The sequence below is a fragment of the Odocoileus virginianus genome, chromosome 2 (assembly GCF_023699985.2).
Source record: "Odocoileus virginianus isolate 20LAN1187 ecotype Illinois chromosome 2, Ovbor_1.2, whole genome shotgun sequence".
NCBI lineage: Eukaryota > Metazoa > Chordata > Mammalia > Artiodactyla > Cervidae > Odocoileus > Odocoileus virginianus.
This window is the reverse complement of record NC_069675.1, coordinates 21,294,423-21,309,441: the sequence shown is the minus strand read 5'-3', so window position 1 is coordinate 21,309,441 and position 15,019 is coordinate 21,294,423.

Below are 15,019 nucleotides of genomic sequence, written 5' to 3'. Positions count from 1 at the left end.
GGCAAGATTAATAAATTCTAGAGACCTGCTGTTCCACACCATGCAACACTGTGTGTTCAGTTGTGTCCTGCTCTTTACGATCCCATGGACCATCGTAGCCCACCAGGCTCCCCGGTCCACGGAATTCTCCAGGCAAGAATACTGGAGTGGGTTGCCGTTTCCTTCTCCAAGCCTGTATTGGAACTTAAAATTTTGCTGAAGCACATGGAAAATTTTCTCCCATGTTCCTGATGCTCTTTGCTCAGTGAAGTTCAGCTCCTTTCCAGCATCTGGAATCCTTCAGTGGCTTCCCTTCTCCCAGGACTGAACAGACCTCTGATCAATGTGCATCTTATGGAAGCAAAGCCACTCTGGAAGGAACCATGTTCCTGTGTGCTCAGCACTGCAGGAGATGGACCTCAGCCTTCCAAGAAGCCAGTTCATAACAGGAGGCCCGACAGGCATTCGGAGCTTGGAAGCACTGGGATTATGAGCTCCAGGCCCACCTGGGGCAGGAAGTGAAAACCCACAGGTTGGTCCAGCACAGCCAGACCCCTGGTGACAGTGCTGCAGCCATTGGGCTGAAAGCTGTAGAGCCTGTTGTAATGTACCATCTGGAGAGGAAATTAATCACATGATAGAGCTGAGTAGGGCTCACCTCTCTGGTTCCAGCATGTCTATGGGGTCATTAGTCTGCTCACATGGGCTGGAGGGAATCCTGGTTTCTCCTTCCTCCAGGTTATCACCAGATCTACCGTGTTTTCCTTTTCTCCAATTATGGCAGCTGCTGAAATATTCATGGAGGGAAGCAGCACCAGTCTAGCGAAGATGGTGGCTGAGAAGTGTCTGGAGGTAAACATCACCTTGGCTTCCGCCTCTCCACTGATTCCCCAGTGTCCTCACCTGTACACAGGTGAGCTTGGCCGCTGTCCACTGATGAACTTGCCCCCACCACACTCCACTTCCATCTGCAGCCTTTTTAGGGACAAGTCCTGACATAATGGGGCATTAATTATGTCAGAATTTTAGAAAAGATATGTGGGCCTTGTTTCACCCCTTGAAATGGTCCCTTCCCACTATCCCCTCCTTTTCTACCTACATGAGTACCATTTACCCTTCATCCTCCTTTCAAGTCATATCAAGCCCCCCTCAGCCAGTCACTTAGCTCTCTCTGACCATCCAGTCCACAGCCTACGGTGGGGTCTCCCTTCCCAAGTCCCCTGGAACCCTCATTGTCCCTCTTGATCCTTGGGTGCTTAAATTTACTTGTATTATCCTTCAATTTTCCGTGTGTATGTCTCATCTCTACCACTAAACTATAAACTCCTTAAAATCAGAGATTGTAAGACATATCCCCATGCATTCCCTGCGATGCCCCCCATCACAGCATTTATCCTAAGAAAATTACCACAGGCACTTATGATCAGTGAGTGGCAACCAATATGTCAACACTAATAACCACTCCGAAAGTTTCTTTTCTCCCAACAGAGCCCAAAAGAGCAGTGATAGTCTGTCTCTTCCCTCACTTGTCACTGTCCTCTGTTTCCTAGTTCTCTACATCCCAGGACCCAAAGCCCTGGCTGTTCTTTAGTTGTCCAGAAACTCTGGAGATTGCTGGACCAAGAAAGAAATTCCAGTTTCTTCAGAAACAAGCACACTGTCCTCCAAAGTTCTCAAAATCCAAACGCTGTATTCTAAACTGAAATGAGTAAAGATGGTGGAATTCCAGAAGAATGGGGAATCACTGACCAGGAAGAAGCCCCCTCAGTAACAGAGGAGACATCAGTGTGAATGGTGGGGCTCAGGGTTCTGGGCAGGAAGAGAAGGCTTCTCTGCTATTGTCTCCAGTGACCCACCTTAGGGGATCAGTCCCTGTCTCCTCACTGATGTCTGCCATTTATTTAAAAATAGACAAAGCCTTTTGTTCTTCCATCAGAGATCATGTTCAAAATGCAAATATTCCCAGTGTTTAAACTGACATTAAGATGTAAATGGTTTGTGTCAGATCCTTCACTTAATATAGGCTGTGATGCAAAACAATAAAAGGAGACTCACTGAATGAAGAAAGAGAATAGAAAAAAAGCAAAAGTCTCCCTTTGGGGCCAACAATGAATTTTATCTCTCTTTTTTTTAGCCTTGATCACATCTGCTCTAGAATAATAATAAATCAACAGAATCAAAAACCCGCAAATTACTCTTATAGAACATAGTCTACAAAATACCTTCACTTCCATTGTCTAAATCGTTTTTCAGAACAACTCTGTGACTTAGACATAGTTCCCACTTGACTGGTAAATAAAACCAGCTTCTTGGAGGTAAAGTAAGTACCTTAAGATACCACAGGTCGAATCAGGTCTCTAAGCTTAGCCCCATGTCCATGTATTCAGCAAATAATGATGAAGGACCTACTCCAGATCAGACTGTGCCAGGAGCTGGGAATAAAATGATGGCAAAAACCCACACAGACTGTCCTTAGGGACCTTGGAGCTAATTAAGGGGATGAGTGCTTGACTAATAACAGAAGTAAATGTAGCATCACAGATGTGCTAAGAGGTATGGTGGTGATAATAGGAGAATTGACCTACAGCCAGCCTATGCATTCCAGAAATTCTAAGAATGTCAGCCTGGCAGCAGCAGAGAGTGAGACTGTGGATAGTTTAGGGAGGTAAGTGGGAGCTAGATTGTGCAGCATCTGATTTGCAGTGGCTTCGGGGCTTCCCTGGTGGCTAAGATGATAAAGAATCTTAGGGTCAGGAAATGGGTCGGGAAGATTCCCTGGAGAAGTAAATGGCAACCCACTCTAGTTGGTATTCTTGCTTGGGAAATCCCATGGACAGAGGAGCCTGACGGGCTACCCATCCCCACCCCACCCCGAACCATGGAGTCATAAGAGTCAGCACGACTTAGTGACTAAACAATAACAACTCAACAATAACTGCTAGGTCCATGGTCTTTCTGCTAAGAATAATTGATGGCACTAACATGTTTCAAGCAAAAGGATGATTCTGAGAAGTCTTCATAACTGAAAAGATTTGTTGTGGACAACGTTATCATGTGCCCACTTGGAAACATGTCCAACTGAACTGGACACGTCCAACTGCGGTGGGAAGCCACAGCCCTGCCCCTTGCCACAGCCAACCAGACCTGAGTGCTCTGCACTTGACTTAAGCCATTACACCTTCCTCTTTCCATCCAACCAAGCATCTCTAGAGAGTCCCTCCATGTAAGGTTCCACTCCAGTGATGTCTCAGACAGCCTCTGCTCTAGGAGAAGAGCCACGCAGATAGAGAGCTTGAGAACAAGGTAGGGAGTGATGACCACCTCCTGATAAAAAGAAAGGAAATAATCACAGAATGACTGAGCTGCAGTCTTTTCTCCAGATTGTGAACATTTGGTTTCCATTGTTTTCTGACATGTTTTATTGCAGAGAAGTCAGAGGCCATGCTGATTCATTGTTTTATGCAATCTCTCTTTTTGCTTTTCAGACTTATGTAAACTTTATTCCTGTATCTTTTCAATTCAAAATTTGACTCTGAGTCAGGGTCACTTTTGATGATTGCTGAAACAGAGATTGCTTTCAATCAGCCTATATGAATCTTTTTTCAACTTAGGAACATTTTCTTTAAGTTTAAATATATTGTTAGTTAGTGCTTCTATTTGGAATGTTTTGGTACATCTTTGGGATCATATAAAATGATTAAATTGGTTCTCTATTCTCTTATATATGTATGTATAAACATATATATGTGTTTATACATATATTTTTATAGACACATGTATATATGGATATCCAAGTATATATCATCTTATATGCATGTGTATAGAATAACATCTTATCTTTCATCTTCATTATCTCTTTGTACTTTTCCTCTTAATTCTGAGCTACTCTGCTTTCCACACCATTGATTTGATATCTGTAATGTCCATTCTTCATGTTACTGCCACTAATAAGAATTTAAATTCTGCTTCATTAAACTTTTTTTTCATCTTATTACATCAGTTGCCCTGATGACATCTCTGGTTGTTCTCTCCTTAGTTTTCTGCTTTTGTTGTGCAGACACCATATCTTCTAGATTTTTATTGAGGCAGCTAAAGAATTATTAAATTTTTTCTGTGTCCTTCCAGTAAATAATTTTGATAAATCTACTCCTCCTATGAATTTTCAGGATGAAATACCATCTCACTTATTTTGCAGAAAGTTCTATCTCATAGGAAACATATTCCTATGGTTTTTGTCTTATTTTTATTAAAACTCAAATGAGGAGCTATCTATCCAGGCCTGCATTTCCCAATAAATGAGGAGTTTGAAATGTCCTTGACCCAATTCTCTGTTCCATCTGGACCTTATTGAAAATCCTTTCTCAAGTCCATAGGTTGTTGTGTGCAGCTCAGACCAATTTCCAGTCGTGAATGGACTTCTCCTCACGAGCAGCTCTGCCAGGCTTCAGTGGCATTTTCCCTACTCTGACTGGCTGCTTCCCTGGCGAGCTGAACAGATGGAGTGTATAAAAACCTCTCTCAAAGACTGCCTTCAGCCCATTATTCACAGAGTCAGCCCCAAGGAGGGGATCATGAACCCCAAGAGTTTCTCGCCCCCACCACTCTCTGCCCATGGAGGATCCAATCTCTCAGTGGAAGGGTCACAATGAAAGCAAGAAAGGAGATTATATTGTGGTGACATTAAATTACTGACACATCAGCCACGCGCTAATGGAGATGGTTACCTAGTTTTCCAGTTGATACCAATCTTGCATTTTACATTCCGGTAGCCCCGTGGAGTGGTCACAAAGGTGCTCAGCACCTACTCTTAGGAAGACAATCTTAACTGATTTCTAAGTACAAGTGGGCTGCTGATTATCTTTTTCAACCCACTTCTTCAGCTGTGCAGTCTGTGGAAATTTCTCTCAAGTTTGAGCAATGGGCTGTCAGTCATATTCCCCATATTTTTCAGTGTCTTCCAGGACGTTTTATTCAGAAGACAAGAGAGATTATGTAGGGGCCATTTGAACCCCACTCAACACATGTTTTTAACAGAGGTTTCTCTTTAATGTCAGGACTCAACTGCAGGAATTAACTCCAAAGCTGAGAAAGAGCAGGGTAGGGAAAATGCAGACTAGAAAAATGCAGTCCACTCCTCCTGGGTCTGCACATCTCACCCTCTATCGAATGGAGAAATTATAATGCAAGAAGATGGCCTCAGGAGCACCTGGATAGGATCTATGCCTGAAAACTGAAATAAAAGCAAATATAAATGCTCAGGTTCAAGTGTGAGCTAAGATCTCAAGACCCTAAGGTCTAGCTCTGTTCCTGTCTGGCAGTGGGACGATGGGAAAACTCCTTGGCTCTAAAGCCATGGGGGCACTCATTTATTTTAAAAGTCTCTGCTATCAGTGAGTGGTTCTCAAGTAGAAGCGATGTTGCTGATAAGACAGTACCATCCACATGATGAGCACGGAGGCAGGTAAAGACAAGCCCAAGATCTCTGCCCAAGGTGCCATCCAGGTCTAAAATCCTGTGTTTTAATGAAAACTGCATTCGGCAAATGAGAAGTAAGATCTGGGTGATATCTGGTCCTATCTCTGGAAGGCCCATGGCTTCTCTGAACTGCCAGTAAGTGCTCTTGCCAAGATCTCTGGAATGGCCTAGCCCAAGGTTGCTTTAGGGCTGGTGTGTGCTTTCCAAAGTGGTAACGTTTCTTACATTGCCAAACCAGCTGTGCTGGATTCAAACAATGACAAGTGATAAGTGTAAAACCCATTAAACCAAAGCAGACGTAAAGTAGTTTAGGCAAATGTGTATTGCACAAGCTGGAGTTACCTGACTTTTTTCCTTTCTTTCCAGCAGAGTGGGAAGGTGAGAGAAAATCTAGAGCTCTTGTACAGTATTTCCACCTGAAAGGGGAATGGTGCCCACTAATGGTGCCTTTACTGTGTCTCCTAGTTCTATAAGTCGCACACAAGGCTACCTCACAGGGCTATGCATTCATACAGACTATAACATGAATGACATTCTCCAGACTATATACTGCACATCCAAGACAACCATACACAACTCGTGTACATACACATGTGAGCATATTTGTATGTACATAGCCAATATATGGAGAAGGCAGTGGCAACCCACTCCAATGCTCTTTCCTGGAAAATCCCAAGGACAGAGGAGCCTGGTAGGCTGCAGTCCATGGGGTTGCTGGGAGTCGGACACGATTGAGCGACTTCACTTTCACTTTTCACTTTCATGCATTGGAGAAGGAAGTGGCAACCCACTCCAGTGTTCTTACCTGGAGAATCCCGAGGACGGGGGAGCCTGGTGGGCTGCCGTCTATGGGGTCGCACAGAGTTGGACACGACTGAAGCGACTTAGCAGCAGCAGCAGCAGCCAATATATACACATATTTGTACAGCTGTGCCAAACATATACATACAAACCAAGGTATTATACATATATGTATAGATAGGCACAGTACCAAACACAAATACACCTATCTAAATACTAACGCATGCATGAAAATACATCACATGTATAATACATATATAGCCAACACACACACATTTCATACACATATATGTGGAACATATATATGGACATACCAACATATACACATACACGTATCCATATGTGTTGTGTGTGTGTGTGTGTGTGTGTGTGTGTGTGTTCAGTCGCTCAGTTGTGTCTGACTCTTTTTGACCCTAAGGAATGCAGTCTACCAGGCCCCTCTATCCATGAGACTTTCCCAGCAACAATACTGGAGTGAGTTGCCATTACTTCCTCCTGGGGGTCTTCTTGACTCAAGGATCAAATCTGCATCTCCCGTGTCTCCTGCGTTGGCAGACAGATTTTTCACCACTGAACCACTAGGGAAGCACACATATCCATACCCAGACACTAAACATATACACAAATACCCAGGCACATGCACACACAGTACAAGCAATAATATACCCATACATGCAGGTTGATGCATACATCCAAATACATAACACAGCATACAAATAATACAAATATATCTAACATACATATGTTCACATACATGCAAGTGTATGTGTGTGCATCCATACATATGCACACATGCATATGCTCAAACATATACATTCACATCACATACACAAACATATATACAAAGTTATGCCTCTGTACATATATATACACACACTGATTTCATGATAAATTATAATTAATCAATGAGAACAATAGTAAATTTAGCAATTGCTTTTTATGTGCCAGGCACCTTTCTAAATGATTCACATGTGTTAACTCATCTTAAACCTCAAAAAATTCAATGAGATCTTAATTTTAGCCCCATTTTACATGAACCAACTGCAGCAAAGGAATTTTTAGTAACTTGGTCATAAAGTAAGTAAGGATTGGAACCATGATTTGAATAGGATCCATATTCAAAAGCTATATGAAAGCTAGTTACATCTACGGTATTGGCGGACATTTCTCTGTGAGAGAATTATGTCCCTTAGTAATAAATGGCATGTGGTAGTGTCTATAAGGCCACAAAGTTGGACTGCAATGGCCTCTCACTACCCCTTTGAAATGTTTCATTCCTTTCCTGATGCCTTCTCTGTGTGCATATCCTCCCTTACCATTCTACCTCTATCCTCCTAAAAACACACACACACACACACACACACACACACTCATTTTGGCAGTCTTTCAGATCTTCTTTATATAGTCACACATATGTGTAGTTCTTTATTATTATATCTAACATTTATAGAGTGCCTAATATATAAGAAGATGCTGTGCATGCATGCGTGCTAAGTTGCTTCAGTCATGTCTGACTCTTTGCAACCCAAAGGACTGTAGCCCACCAGGCTCCTCTGTCCATGGGATTCTCCAGGCAAGAATACTGGAGTGGGTTGCCATGTCCTCCTCCAAGGGTCTTCCAGACCCAGGATCAAACTTGCATCTCCTGCGTCTAATGCATTGAAGGCAAATTCTTTACTCGCTGAATCACTGGGGAAGCCCCAGAAGATGCTATATTTCTATACTGCTTAGTTTTCATGGCATTCCTGAGACGTATTTAGTATTTCTCCTATTTTAGAAGAAACTAAAGCACAGAGAGAAAGCAATTTGTTTAAGGACTCACAACTAGTAAATGGCAGAGCAGAAGTGAAAACCAGGTGTTCTGACTCCACAGCTCATGCTCCTTCCCTGTACCACCCTGCTTCTCTTTCTTTTCATCCCATAAAAATTCCTACCATTTCCATGCAAAGATCACAGAAACTGTGAAGGATGAAATCTAGTAAGCCAAAAGATTTTAAGATTTTTTAAATAAAATTTCTGGATTCAGGCCCAAATATTGATTAAAAAAAAAATCACAGTGGCCATGTTAGGGGAAAAGAAGTTTCACACAGCCAACTGAATGCTTAAAAAATTACTGAAGGTCTGGGGTCTGGGCGGGGCCTGGCTTTCAAACACCATGGCAAAATGGGCCGCTCCTGGAACATCTACCTCTGTCCCAGGCAGGGACCTGGAATGAGGATGGTTCTGTTCTGCAGCAGCTTCAGGGCCCCACTGGGCCCACGGTGGCCTGACCACCAAGGGCCGCTTTAGGACAGTTGGCCCTGGAGCAAAGACTCACCTGCTGAGCTCTCATGAGCAAAACAGATGCCTCCTGCACACCACTGTTCTACCCTCGGAGCTGATGTCTGAATTTAAGTCTCCTTGAAGCACATCCAACTGATGAAACGCACACCATATCCAAATCCCTACTGCAAGGAAGGCTGAGAAAGCAAGCTGACAGTTTTCCAGCTGCGGTACAACAAGCCAGACAAGAAACATTGAAATGGTTGTTGAGAGGCACAGTGCCCATCCCAACCTTTTTAACAGAAAGGAAGTGAATCTCTAAAGAAGTATTTGAAAGTGTACATAGTCAAGTAAGAACACCTCTCAGTCTTCCAGCGAATAGCCCATAAAGGAAAGTACCTGCTCTGTCCAAAGGCAAAGTCAATCCTTGGTGCTAAACAACCAACTTTGTCCTGGGAACTTTGTAATATTTCCCCGGTGACAAGGAAGACCCTCGAAGTTTGCTACCCATTAGAGGTATGACCAGAGCAAGCGATGATGGGCTGACTTGCTCCCAGTCTCAAACGTTGAGAGGCTCCTTCCCAAGCCTGAGATGGGTACAGACGGTGCTAAGCTGCCCCTCAGCGGGCTGTGAGAGGTAGAGCACTTTCCGAGAGCTGTCCTGTTCTGGCCTCGCACCACCTGGACCCTGCCCAACCCTTCGTATTTCCATCTGCCACACCAAGGACTTGGCAGGGAGAGAGGCCAACCCAGTCCAACCCAGGCAAAATGAAACACTTCCCTGGCCCAGTGCTGAAGCCAAAAAATTAAAAGGCTTGCAGTGATTCCCTTTTTCCAAAATCATCTTGATTTTAATCAGTCTGTCTCTGCCTGCCTTCATGTCAGATGGGCTGCTAACCAGATGTGACTAAGCTCATGCAGCAAAACATCTGAATGCAAGGGTGAGTTGTTTTTAGAGTAGCAGGAATCCAATAGATACAGCCATTGTGGATATAGGTTCCAATATGTTCCTATATTACCAAGACCTTGAGTTTTCTAAAACTGTATTAGACTTAAGGACACCACCAGCCATTCCCAAAATATCTGCTAGTAGCTACCAACCACAACCTTATGGTTTCAAGGTCTTCTCTTATAACCAGGAAAATTTTTTCTTATTATATTAGTGGCAAATAAGACAGTTCAAGCTATAGCCTCCCAGCAGAAGGCACTAAATTCTTTAGCCAGAGTAGAATTAGATAATTAAATTGCTTTTTAAAAGGTGGAAAATAGAAATGAATTTTTTAAGGGAAAAAAAATTTTTTTAATATCTTCCATGGACTAGATACTGTTTTAGGCAGTCTACATCTTACTTGATAAATTCTCACACTAAATCTACCAAACAATTCTCACTCTCTCCAGTTTTCACTGTTTGCTTCAGGGACACAACTATTGTGCTGTGGAGATGGGCTTTGCACCTAAATCTCTGATTCCATAACCCTTGTGACTCCCAGTAATACGTGGGTATTTCTCAGTCCTTTTTAAATGTGTCCTACCCCCAAAACTTCGCTAGGCACTCCCTTTGGTAGTTTATATTACAAAAATAATAGGCACTCTTTTTACTTTCCAAATATGAATTATTATATTTTGTTATTAAATATAAAACTGTTGTATGATCATATTTATTCTTTCAAAGTGCACATACATCCACAGATTATAATGATACACCATTTCCCTCACCATTGCTATTGTGCCTTAAAAGGGTTAAAATAACATCAACCAAAGAAAAATAACTGAAAAGAAAGTGGATGAAATTAATAAACAATATAAAGAGTCATGCAGTTGATAGATACAATCACCTTAGAATAAGATATTCTAAATTCAAGTTGGATCTCTTAGGAGTTGGCATTTTCATTTACATATTCGTGATACCCTACACACTTCAAATTGTTATAGAATTAGAATTAGAAATTATATGCTATGCAAAGTGATTCATAAGTTGAAAGACTGTACAAAAGAAGATAAAGTGTTCTTTTTGGATACTAGGAAATTTATTACTAAATTGACCTCTATGACTTGAATAAACAAATACTCATATTAGAAAGGAGGTGTTTTCTTAGGTACAAGTGAGTATGATACTCTGAAAGAAATTTGTGTCAGACATCTGTTTGACTCAGACATAAATTTCTATAGAACAGAGATTTTTGTTTTGTTTCATCTTCACCTTGGACCCAGGATATATGGCCTAGTGAAAGAAAGAGGACATATTTTGGAGTCAGAAATCCTGGATCTGACCCCAGTTCCTCCACTCACTAGTTGAGCAACATTAAAAGACTTGCTATCTCTGAACCTCATTTCCTCATCTTAAAAGTTGCACATTTATCTGCATCAAAGGCTTATGGTAAAAATCGACCAACTATATGAGAATTCTATATATGCAGACTAATTATCTTATTATATTCAATATATCAGCATCCCTGAATTGACCACGCACCAGAGGAAACACCAAGTTATTCTGAATAAAGTGAATTTTTAGTTTTTTTTAAAAAGGGTTATTTCTAAAGGAAGAAAAAATCTAACCCACCCTATCAAGTATGTTTTTTGATGAAGATCAAACCTTTAAGTTCTGCCACCTTCTTTCAGGCAATATTAAGATGAAGCTCTTGTATCACTTTAGTTTCTTTTTTTGGACATTTACATCCCAGTACTATTTACTGAGCAAAGATACAATTTTCTAAAAGGTAGCCCCGTTTAGCCAGATCAGTAAAGCGTTGGCCCTCCACAGCGCCACCTGGTGGATTAGGGAGCATCTGCACACCACTCCTCTACAATCAGAGGTAATGGTTTCTCTACGTTTCCGCTTTCTAAAATGTACGCTACACATAGAGGTATATTCAAGTGAGAAATCTGATTTTATCTATCTACTTACTATCTATTAAAATGTAAAGAAAATAATTTACTTTTTCTTTTTAAAAATATTTAAAGAAAATACTTTTAACAAACCCTGCACTCGGAATATGAGAAGAGCATGCTTCTAAAAGCATTTAAAATACTCTCTATACATAAATCCAAGAATATCTGTGAGAAGATTAATATCAGCATTTGTCAAGAGCAAAATGCTTTAGCAAATATATTCCCCCCAAATGGTAAAAGTTATATCCTTAGTCACTAATAAAACACAAAATATGTTTTAGAAAGTGACAAAAAATATAGGGACAATACATATAACTTGATGGAGGGATGAATACTGATACAAAAAAAAATATTTGACTAGTTATGAAGTGTCAAGGATAAAAGCACTCACACAAACACAGACACACACAGAGACATAACTTCAAGTGGAGATATGTACCTTTCCTGGGGCTACAAATACAACTGACATTTGCCTTCATTTACATTGAAGAGGTGGTAGGTTAAAGGGGACTATGTTGTGATAGCTCTGGGAAATTTGGCAATACCTGCCCTGAGATGATTCTTTTTAATTAAAAACAGACAACAGATTCTTGACAGTCCCTGGAAAATTATCAAGCAGTATCCTAGGGAACAGATGCCCACCAAACTTCATTCTTTTGCTAACATAAAGTATTCAGAGATAGAATTTTTATTCTCTTCTAATGGCTTTTAAGCCCAAAATATTTCAAACATATGGAAAAGTATAAAGAATAATGAGCCCATGTGAGACCACATGAACAAATGTTGACATATTTCCCAGTGTGTGTCAAATATTGTTTGGTTTCTTTCTTTTGTTTTAAGGAACAAAATGTTGCAGAAATTAATGAAGTCTTCTATTAACTCCTCTCCAATCCCACTTCCTTTCTTTCTACCCAGAAGTAATCACAATCTTGAGATTAGTATGATTCATTTCTACATATGTTCTAATAATAAGACATGCTGGAATTAATACTGACAATTCTGAAATAACATAAAAGTTACCTGGTAAGAATAGTCAAAGATAGAATGTGTTGGTTTTGCTTTTTTATTTTACTTTACAGCCCACATAAACCTGCTTAAAATCTACCCCAGTATTGGGAAAAATCAACTTTCAGAATTGAAACAAGTCAGTGTCTGTTAACAGAAGTGATATTCTTTTTAGCTTGGGATAATTTTTTTTTTTCAGGCACAGCAATTTTAGCCAAGAAACTCAATACTGCCTAAATTCTTTTGTTCTAACAGCTTTCTTTGCAATATTTCCCCCATCTCTTACATAGTGTTCATTATCCAGAATGTTCTGGCTCATATGAGCAGCTTCCACCATTAACCAACGGGACTTCAAAAATGATAGAAACCAGCGTCACAAATCAGTCTGCAGCCCTCTGCTGATAGTAGTAACTCAATGACACTGAACACTCAGGCTGCAGCCCCCTATCTTTGGAGCTGTACTTCCTGAAGATTCTATAGTTTTAGAGCTATTTTCATCACCTCTATAGTTTTATCAAATGAATTGCAAAATCTCTCTTCATTTCTTTTTCTGAGATAACTTTTGAAAGCACTATAATAGAATAAGCTTTTAAAACTTATATTGCCTCTTGTTCAGTTTTTTTTTTCCCCACCATGAGCTGAGCAAGAATTTTGAAATCTGATCTTCTAGGCTAGAGATATGAAATATGTAACATGCCTAAACAGAACTACTAAGGGGTGCTGACCATCTGATCTTGCCTTCAGTAGGAACCAGTGTCTTGCCTGCTATTAAACTTCTCATGTATTTATGTATAATAATACCAAGATGGAATATCTTTAACTTTAGGTCTTTCTGGAGACAAAAGGAATTTTCAGGATGACTGAATTCACATTTGCTAGAAAATTTTATAAACAACTTACCATATGTATTTATATGTAACAGTACATGGGGTTTAGCGACTGTAATAAACTTTGACAGCCAGGGAGAAGGGAACAGTTGTGGTGGTCTTTAAGCTCTTTATTCTTTCCGTGGATGGTCTGAAATCTGAACCCTTCTTGCTCACACAGATCATTTGCAGGCTTGTATCATTTTCCCTAGGAGACGGCAAAATGTTGCTGCTGTTCCTCTCTGCCTCCACATGGAGAATCTGATATCTGCAGAGCAGCTCACTGTAGTTCTGAGTTTCCTCTGAGCTTGGTACCATTGGAGGGGGAGTGGAAGCAGTGCCTTCGTAGTCATGGAGCTACAAATGGATGCTATATTTGCATTGTACTATGATCCTTTCTGTGCGACATTAATAGTCTTCAACCTCTTCATAAAAGTAACTTATGAATATCCAGAGCATTATGATTGAAGTACCTTCATGCCCAGTCATTGGATGGAAGATGTCTTTTGACTGTCATGGGGAACCATCAGAAATGATTGATCTGCTTTCTAATCTTGGCCACAAAGATGAGCTGAAAATCATCAATACTACTATAAGAGTAATTTTGTAGCCCTCTCTAGCTACAGGAAAAAGGTAGCCACAAGAAATGGAGATTCACTGGCTGAAATAATAGAAAAGAAAACAGAGACGTTATGGTCCAATCCTGTCTTTCAGTTCTACCTCTCTCACAAACCCTGAATCTCTCACCCTACCAATTAATGTCTTCTTTTCTGAACTCCTGCTGCATTTAATCTCTGCTATACATTGTCATGTGGCTATACCCTAAACCATATACTCTGACTTTGGTTCATAACTTAGTCTTGACTTTGCAATCTATTTGTGAAAACAGGTACTCCCCAATACACACAAGTCCCTCTCAGCATTTATGCTGTATCTAGGCACATGTCACATGCTCCACAAATACTCCTATTTGATAACAGAACACTCATGATTTGCTAAGGACGTGACTCACTAGGATATACTTGGTATATCAGCCTTCCCAAAATAAAAGCTAACATGCCACAAAACCAGAGCTATTATCAAGCACATCTCCTTGAAATGGAGTAGGTATAGGATGAAGGTAGGAGATTAACCAGCAGACTGTGTTTCTGATCTCACTGCTGGTTAAGACCTGCTCGGCAACTGTTAGTACTGGTATAAGTTAGTACTGGCCTAAGTGCAGAACAGGTCTGCCCGGTACCGATGTCAGAGTGGATGTCACATCATCACTGTCAGTCTCCCCATTAAAATGCCAACATCTTGCCTCATCCTTGCTTTCCCTCAAGTCATCCATGAGCTAATCAGGAGTCTGCATTGGGGTGGATATTCGAAGCAGGGAGCCTAGTGTTCTGCTTTGGCATGAAAAAGAGCTGACTGTAGATATTTTCTCTCTTTCACAGATTATTTTGCAACTGCTTAATAAGAAATGTGTTGTGGGGCCAGTTGTGATAAAGTGCTGTTAGATCTGTGACCCTAACAGAGAGGAAAAGAGACCTGTGTAGTCTGCTATGCCTATGAAGCATGAAATGAAAGTCAGGTTATTTTTTCCACATAACCCTAGAGCAAAAATAAACCAACCAAATACTGGTTCTAAGTCCAAAAGCCAGGGCCATTTTTATATAGAATCCCCCTCTTCAGTGAATCTATATCTCCTTCTATCTATAACTAAACCCTTCGACTGTCCAAGTAACATCTATTTCAGA